The following is an 8,469-nucleotide window of genomic DNA, read 5'->3' as shown; positions in this document are numbered from 1 at the left end:
AACCAGCTTAGCACATTGAGAATGTAATTAAGCCACGTTAGAAATAAAGTGTTTTTAATCTAATTAAAAAAGAGGTGAGCCTAGAGTAAAAGATAATTAGATCATAGGCCTAGCACCCATAAGAATGGATTAATTCTGATGTCATGAGGTAAACTGAGTCTGCGAGGAATAAGTCCTCATGAGACTAGACCTCTACGTCTTCTTGGTCTATGTAATATATAGCCACATCTCTTCCTCTTTTCTGCCATGATGTGGGTCAAAGTGGCCCTCATCAGGATATTGTAGCCACACAATGCTTGGGTTTCCATCAACCTAAACCTCTTTACTTAATAAGTTATTTGCTTCACATATTTTATTATAGGAACACAAAACAGACAAAAAATAATTTTGTTCACTGCATTCTTACAGGCAAAAAGTTATAAAAAAATGCTCTGCTGTCCGAGATAGGAAAGTAGGCATAAACACATGACCAATCAAAAACAAGTTATGTGTGTTTGGCATTAGCATATTTTTAGACTTTTCTGTGATTTTTTTGCTATATGTATTCTCTTTAAATAAAAGAATACTCAGTGAATTTTAAGTATACAAAATACACTAATTTTAAATGTGCATTTTAAAATGTGTTTTAATTGATTTACAGTAATAAAACTACCAACTACATCAAGATAATGAACACTGGTATGACATATTAACACCCTGTAATTTATCACATAAATTCTCTTAGATGTGAAATATCTCATACTGTGTTTATTATGCCTAACAAAAATGTGCTATTTCTATGACATTGTTTCCATCATCTTTACAAGATTTTTATCTTTGTTTTATACAAATGCATCTCTCATCAGGCATTGATTTTTTAATCTATATGGGTCTCATTAATTGGGAATTTAACTGGTTTGTAATATAATCCACCTATACCTCTATTTATCGACTTAATGTTAATTTTAGTACTTTTTTGGTGTTTCACGTTTTCTATTGTTTTTTGTTTTTTCATTCTTTTTCAATTGCAAAACTAGGAATACATATACACTATTTTTTCAGGAAGTCAATGACAAATTGACTTATATGAACTACCATCTCACGTGTTAAATACTATTTTTTCTAATTCAATATTCAAATACTGTGTCACCTATCACTCTCTGAACAGTATTTTGCACATTTTTGTTATTATTTTAAAGAGAAAAAATAAAAATATAATAATTCCAAAACAAGTTAGGAGAGTTACAATAATTCATACATTTAACGGTGTTGTCTAGCAGTTTTTCAGAGTATAAGATATAGGAAAGGAATGCTATTGTTTTTTTATTTAAAGGAAAAAAAACAGTATAAGGGTACAAGTAATACAGAATTACAAAAAGAAAACGGTAAGAAATCACTAGTTAATAGATTACATATTTTCATTTTCTCCAGCATTTGTTGTTGGTAGGTTTGTTGAACCTGGCCATTCTTTCAGGAGTGAGATGGAATCTCAGTGTGGTTTTAATTTGCATTTCTCTAATGACTAATGATGATGAACATTTTTTCATGTATTTATTTGCCATTTGTATGTCCTCATCTGAGAATTGTGTATTCATCTCAGATGCCCATTTTTGGACTGGATCTTTGAATTTTGGGGGTCTGAGTTTTTTTTTTTAATTCTTTATATGTGTTAGACAGAAGTCCTTTGTCTGAGGAAGAGTTCACTAAGATTTTTTTCCCAGTTTGTGGGTTTTCTTTTCACTATGCTGGAGATTTCTTTTCACATGCAGAAACTTTTTTTTTTCTTAATCTTTTTACCGGTACAGGGGATCGAACTCACGACCGCCTGCTTGCAAGGCAGGAGCTTATGCCGCTGAGCTAAATCCCCAGCCCCAACATGCAGAAACTTTTTTAATAAGAGGTGGTCCCAGTTATTGATTCTGGGAAGTATTTCCCATGCGGTTTGAGTCCTATTCATGAATTCTCTACCTACCCCTATGTCTTCAAGGTTTCTACCCAATCTGTCTTCCAATAGATTTAATGTTTCTGTTTTAATATTCAGATCTTTGATTAATTTAGATTTTAATTTAGTACATGGTGATAGGCACGGGTCTAGTTTTAGTTTTCGGCAAATGGAGAGCCAGTTTTTCCAACACCATTTATTAAAGAGACTGTCGTTCTTCCAGTGAACCTGCTTGGCTCCTTTATCAAAGATGAGGTGGTTGAGTGTGTTTGTAGTTGTGGTTGTATCTTCTAATCTATTCCACTGATCTTCAGCTCTGTTTTGATTCCAGTACCATGTTGATTTTACTACAGTTGCTTTGTAGAATAACTTCAAGACAGGGATTGTGATGCTTCCTGCCTTGCCTTTGTTGTTAGACCTGTTTTTGCTATTCTAGGTCTCTTCTCACTCCAGATGAATTTTAGGAGTGATTTCTCTAGTTTTATGAGATATGTTGATGGTATTTTCATTGGGATTGCATTGAATCTGTATGAGTTTTGGGAGAATGGCCATTTTGACAATATTTATTCTTCCTATCTATGAGCAAGGGATGTCTTTCCATTTTCTGACATCATCTTCAATTTCTTTTTCAGTGTATTATAATTTTCTCTGTATAGGTCTTTCACTTCTTTCAAAAGAGTGATTCCTCAATATTTCATTATTTTTGGTTGCTAATGTGAAGGGTGTGGCTTCTCATATCTCTCTCTCTCTGAATTTGTTGTTAGTGTATAGGAATGCTATTGATTTTTGAGTATTGATTTTGTACCCAGCTACATTACTGAATTTATTTATCATACTTAAGAGTCTTTCAATGGAGTTTAGAGGGTCTTCTATGTACAGTATCATGTCATCTGCAAACAATGATAATTTAACTTCTTTTGGTATCTTTAACCCTTTTATTTCTCTCTCTTGTTTAATTGCTCTGGCTAGTGTTTTCAGTACTATGTTAAATAGGAGTGTTGAAAAAGGACATCCTTGTCTTGTGCTTGATTTTAAAGTAAAGGTCTTCATTTTTGGCCACTTAGTATGATACTGGCTGTTGGTTTATAGTAGATGGCCTTTATTATATTGAAGTAAAGACCATCTATTCCAATTTTCTGTAAAGTTCTTATCATGAATGAATGTCGGACCTTAACAAAAGCTTTTTCTGCATCTATAGAAATGATCATGTGATTCTTACTTTTGGCTTTATTGATATGGTGGATTACATTTATTGATTTACATATGTTGAACCATCCCTGCAAGCCTGGGATGAATCCCACTGAGTCATGGTGTACAATCTTCTTGATGATTTGCTGCATCCTATTTGCCAATATTTTATTGAGGATTTTTCATCTGTGTTCATTAGGGAGATTGCCCTGTGGTTCTCACTGTTAGTTGGGTCTCTCTCAGGTCTTGGTGCTACAGTAATATTTGCTTCCAGGAATGACTTAGGAAAGATTGCTTCCCTTTTAATTTCATTGAAGAGTTTGAGGAGTGCCGGCATTAGGTCTTCTTTGTATTTCTTGTAGAATTCTGCAGTGAATCCATTTGGCCCTGGGCTCTTCTTTGTAGATAAGGACTTAATTACATTTTCAATTTCATTAGTAGAAATTGGGTTATTCAGCAGTTTTACATCCTCTTGACCTAGCTTTGGTACTTCATATGTTTCTAGGAATCTGTCTATTTCTGCTGTGTTATCAAAACTTTAATAATTGAGGTTTTCAAAACAGGTGTTGATAATCTTCTGTATTTCTACAGAGTCTGTAGTGATTTCACCTTTTGCATTCCTTATTGCATGAATTACAGCTTTTTCTTCTCTTTTTAAAATAAGGCTGGCTAGGGCCTTATCAATTTTATTTATTCTTTCAAAGAACCAACTCTTTGATTCATTGATTCTTTGGATTGTTTTCTTAGTGTCTATTGCACTGATTTCTGCTCTGATTTTTATAATTTCATCTCTTCATTTGGCTTTGGGCTTGCCTTGCTCTTCTTTTTATAGCTGTTTGAGGTATAGAATCAGGTTATTTATTTGTATTTGTTCTGTTTTCCTGATATGGAAACTCAGTTCAATAAATTTTCCTCTGAGGACAGCTTTCATTGCATCCCACAGATTCCAGTAAGTTGTATCTGTATTTTCATTTTCTAGTAGGTATTGTTTAATTACTTCTTTAATTTCCCCTGACCCACTGATTACTCAAGAGTGTGTTAAGCAGTTTCCATGTGTTGATGGGATTTTTGCAGTATCTTTTGTCATTAATTTCTAATTTCAATGCGCTATGGTACGATAACATGCAAGGGATAATTTCAACTCTTTTGCATTTATTTAAGTATGTTCTGTGAGCTAATTTATGGTCTATTTTAGAGAATAACCCATGTACTACTGAGAAGAATGTGTATTCTGATTTTTTTGGATGGAACACTCTGTATATGTCTATCAAGTCCATTTGTTCACAGGTGTGATTCAGTTCTGGTATTTTTTTGCTGATTTTCTGTCTGGTTGATCTGTCCCTTGCTGTCCATGGTGTGCTAAGGTCTCCTGTTACAATTGTGTTACTGATAATTTGATTTTTCATTTCTGTTAATATTTATTTTATATAACTATGTGCTCAGGAATTTGGTGCATATATATTTAAGATAGTTATTTCTTCCTCTTGGAGTTTTCCCCTAACCAGTATGTAGTGACCTTCTTTATATCTTCTGGTCATTATTAGTTTAATGTTCACAGTGCCTGCAAACAGAATGGCTACTCCTGCTTTTTTTTTTTTTTTGGCTTTCTGTTTCATGAAGTATTGTTTTCCTTCCTTTGACTTTCAGTCTGTGAGTATCCTTTTGGGTTTCATGGGTTTCTTGTAGACAGCATATAGTTGGATTTTGTTTCTTGATCCATTATGCCAGTCTGTTTCTTTTGATTTGTGCATTGAGACTATTTACATTAATGGTTATAAGTGTTATATTTTGGTTTATTGTTGACATGTTATCTTTCTGCTGTTGCTTTCTGTTCTGTTTAATTATCTGCTTTGCTTAGTGGTTTTTTCCTTTGTGTACTTGAACTGTCTTTTATTATTCTTTGCAGGGTTGACTTGGTGATCATGAAGTTCTTCAGCTGTTCTTTGTCATGGAAGTATCTTATTTCACCATCAATTTTTGAAGGATAGTTTTTCAGGATACATCAGTCTAGATTGGAAATCATTCTCCTTTAGGATCTGGAATACTTCACTCCATGCTCTTCTTGACTTTATTTTTTGTGCTGAGATGTATGCTGTGATTCTGATAGGTTTTCCTTTATTGGTGATCTGTCTTTTCTCTCTGACAGATTTAATAATCTATTCTTGTGTTGGATTTCTGGGATGGTGATTATTACATGTCTGGGTGTAGTTTTATTTTGGTTATGACAATTAGAGTTCTATATACTTCACTGATCCTGATGTCCATTTCCAATCTGATGCTTGGGAAATTTTCAGCTATTACTTCTCTAAATATCCTCTTGATGTCCTTTATGTTGTTCCCTTCTTTTTCATTAATCCCTATCAATGTCATGTTGTTTTTCTTTGCATCATCTTGCAGTTTTCGAATTGTTATTTCCTTATTCTTTGTTATATTTAAAAGATCTTTCCTTTCCTGTTCACTAGCTGCAATTTTGTCTTCAAGTTCTGAAATTCTATCTTCACCTTCACTGAGGTGGTTTTTACAGCTTTCAGTGGAGTATTTGATTGCGTGTATATCTCTGTGCATCTGCTTTATGTTTTCTGTTTGTTTCTTATTTTGCTCATCTAGGGATTCTATCTCTTTGTTTAGTTCCTCCAATTTTTAAACTGTGTTTTCTTTAGATATATTCAGCATCTCTTTCATTTCTTTTATCATTTCTTCTTTTACTTGTGAGATTATTTCTAGTTTGAATTGCTTTAAAGCTTCCTGGAATTGCTTATTTATTTCAGTTGCTATTATGTCCGATATTTGAGGTGTATGGCATATTTTTTCTTCTGTATACATCACTCCTAAGTTTTCTTGGGGTGGACTGGAGGTTTCAGATTGTAATTTGGTCTTATGTTTTGTCATTTTCCTATATTTTTGTGTTTCAAGTGTTTAAGGTGTTATTTGAAAGCTTCCTCAGTGTCTGTTGGAAATCTGCTTCTATGCCCTCAGCTCCTGGGACTCTGGCACCCAGTTCCCCCAGGCCTGTGGACCTCTGGAACCAGTGTGCTCACCCGCTTGCTTAGAACTCCACAGTTCCAAACAAGCTGGGCTCCAGGAAACACCAGCATGCACCTGTTTGCTTAGAACTCCACAGTTCTCCAAGCACAGCCGGAACGGGGAGGTGGATGCAGGTACCCCAGACCCACCTAGCTGCTTCAGTGCACCTGGAAGGCTTGAGGTTCCCAAACAAGCGGGGCTCGGGGGAAAGTGCACAGGTACTTACCCCAGGACACCTGGTCTCTGGAACCGGTCGTACTCACCTGCTTGCTTAGAAGTCCACAGCGGATACAGGTACCCCCGACCAGCCTAGCTGTTCCAGTGCACCTAGAAGATGTGAGCATCCCAAACAAGCTAGGCTCCAGCGAAAGTGGGCACCCACCTTCTTGCTTAGAACTCCACAGTTCTCCAAGCACAGCCGGAATGGAGAGGTGGATGCAGGCACCTCAGACTTGCCTAGCTGTTCCAGTGCACCTGGAAGGCTGAAGGGTCTCAAACAAGCTGGGCTCGGGGGAAAATGCATGGGGCACTTACCCCAGGATGCTGGGCCTCTGGAATCCGTGGCACTTGCCTGCTTGCTTAGAACTCCACCAATGCTATTGATTTTTGAGCGTTGACTTTTATTCAAGATACACTGCTCAATTTCTTTATTACTTATAGTAGTGTTTTAATGGAGTTTTTTTTTTTTTTGAATCTTCTATATAAAGTATCAGGTCATCTACAGATAATGATAATTTAACTTCTTCCTTTCCTATCTTTATTCCTTTCATTTATCTCTCTTGTCTGATTGATCTGTTAGTATTTCCAGAACTATACTGAATAAGAGTGGTGATAGTGAATATCCTTGTCTTGTTCCTGATTTTAAAAGTGAAAGCTTTCAGTTTTTCTCCATTTAGTATAATGGTGGCTGTTGTTTTATCATAGATGACCTTGATAAGATTGAGGTAGACACAATATATTCTGAGTTCCTAAAGGGTTTTTATCATGAAGATGTGTTGGATTTTATCAAAAGCTTCTTATGCATCTATTAAGATGACCAAGCAGTTTTTGTTTTTTGGATCTGTTGATGTGGTGTATTACATTTATTCATTTGCATATGTTAAACCATCCTTGAATTCCTGGAGTGAATCCCACTTGGCCATGATATATAATCTTCTTGATGACTTGCTGCATTCTATTTGCCAGTATTTTATTGATAATCTTTGCATCAATGTTCACTAGTGAGATTGGCCTATAGTTGTCCTTTTTGGTTGGGTCTTTCTCTGGTTTTGGTATCAAGTTTTGTAATACTTGCCTCTAGGAATGATTTATGGAGGATTGCTTCATTTTCAATTTCATTGAAGAGTTTAAGGAGTATTGGCATCAAATTTTCTCCATATGTCTTGTAGAATTCAGCTGTGAATCCATCAGGAACTGGGATTTTTTTTTTGTTGGTAAGTTTTAATAATATTTTCAACTTCAATAGCTGATATTGGGCTATTCAAAATTGCTATATCTTCTTGGCTGAGCTTTGGTAGTTCATATGTTTCTAGAAATCTGTCCATTTTCTCTGTGTTTTCCACTCTATGTGAGTAGCGATTTTCAGTGTAGGAATTTATGATCTTTTGAATTTCCAAGGGATCTGTCATAATTTCCCCTTTTCAGGCCTTATTGCATGAATTTGGGTTGTTTCTTTTTTTTTCTATACAAAGCTAACTAGAAGTTTGTCAATTTTGTTTATTCTCTCAAAAAAACAACTTTTTGATTCATCAATTCTTTGTATTTTTTAGTTTCATTTGCATTGATTTCTGCTCTAATCTTTACAATTTTCTCTCTTCTGTGAGCACTGGATTCAACTTGACCTTTTTTTCTAGAAGCTTGAGGTGAAGAATTAGGTTGTGTATTTGTGTTCTTTCTGTTTTCTTGATATGACAGTTTATTGCTGTATATTGCCCTCTTAAGACTGCTTTCATTGCATCCCACAGATTGCAGTATGTTGTTTGTGCATTTTAATTGAATTGTAGGTGTTGCTTTTCTGTACACAAACAAAAAACTCACCAACAGAGAAATTATGGAAATATCACCCTTTACAATAGCATCTAAAACAATTAAATACACAGTAATCAACCTAAGAATGCAAAAGACTTATATGCTGAAAATTATGCTACGCTAAAAAATGGAGATTGAAGAGGATATTAGAAAATGGATGGATACTCCTCGCTCTTGGTTAGGAAAAACCAACATTGTGAAAATGGCCATACTCCGAAAACTGTTATACAGATTTAACACAATCCCAATCAAAATACCATTAACATACTTCACATATCTAGAGAAAACACTCCTAAAGTTCATTTGGA

At 35.0% G+C, this 8,469-nt stretch overlaps 1 long non-coding RNA gene across 1 annotated transcript in view; it reads right to left on the bottom strand.

Annotated features, from left to right (window-relative positions):
* The window catches only part of LOC134475358 (uncharacterized), a 487,450-nt gene that overhangs the window by 92,597 nt on the left and 386,384 nt on the right, over positions 1–8,469 (bottom strand). The gene's annotated exons all lie outside the window — the stretch shown is intronic.

Source organism: Cavia porcellus, unplaced genomic scaffold (genome assembly GCF_034190915.1).
Source record: "Cavia porcellus strain 051 isolate PalLab524CR breed Dunkin Hartley unplaced genomic scaffold, mCavPor4.1 scaffold_3, whole genome shotgun sequence".
In the NCBI taxonomy this organism is placed as follows: Eukaryota; Metazoa; Chordata; class Mammalia; order Rodentia; family Caviidae; genus Cavia; species Cavia porcellus.
This window is presented reverse-complemented; position numbering and strand designations above follow the sequence as displayed.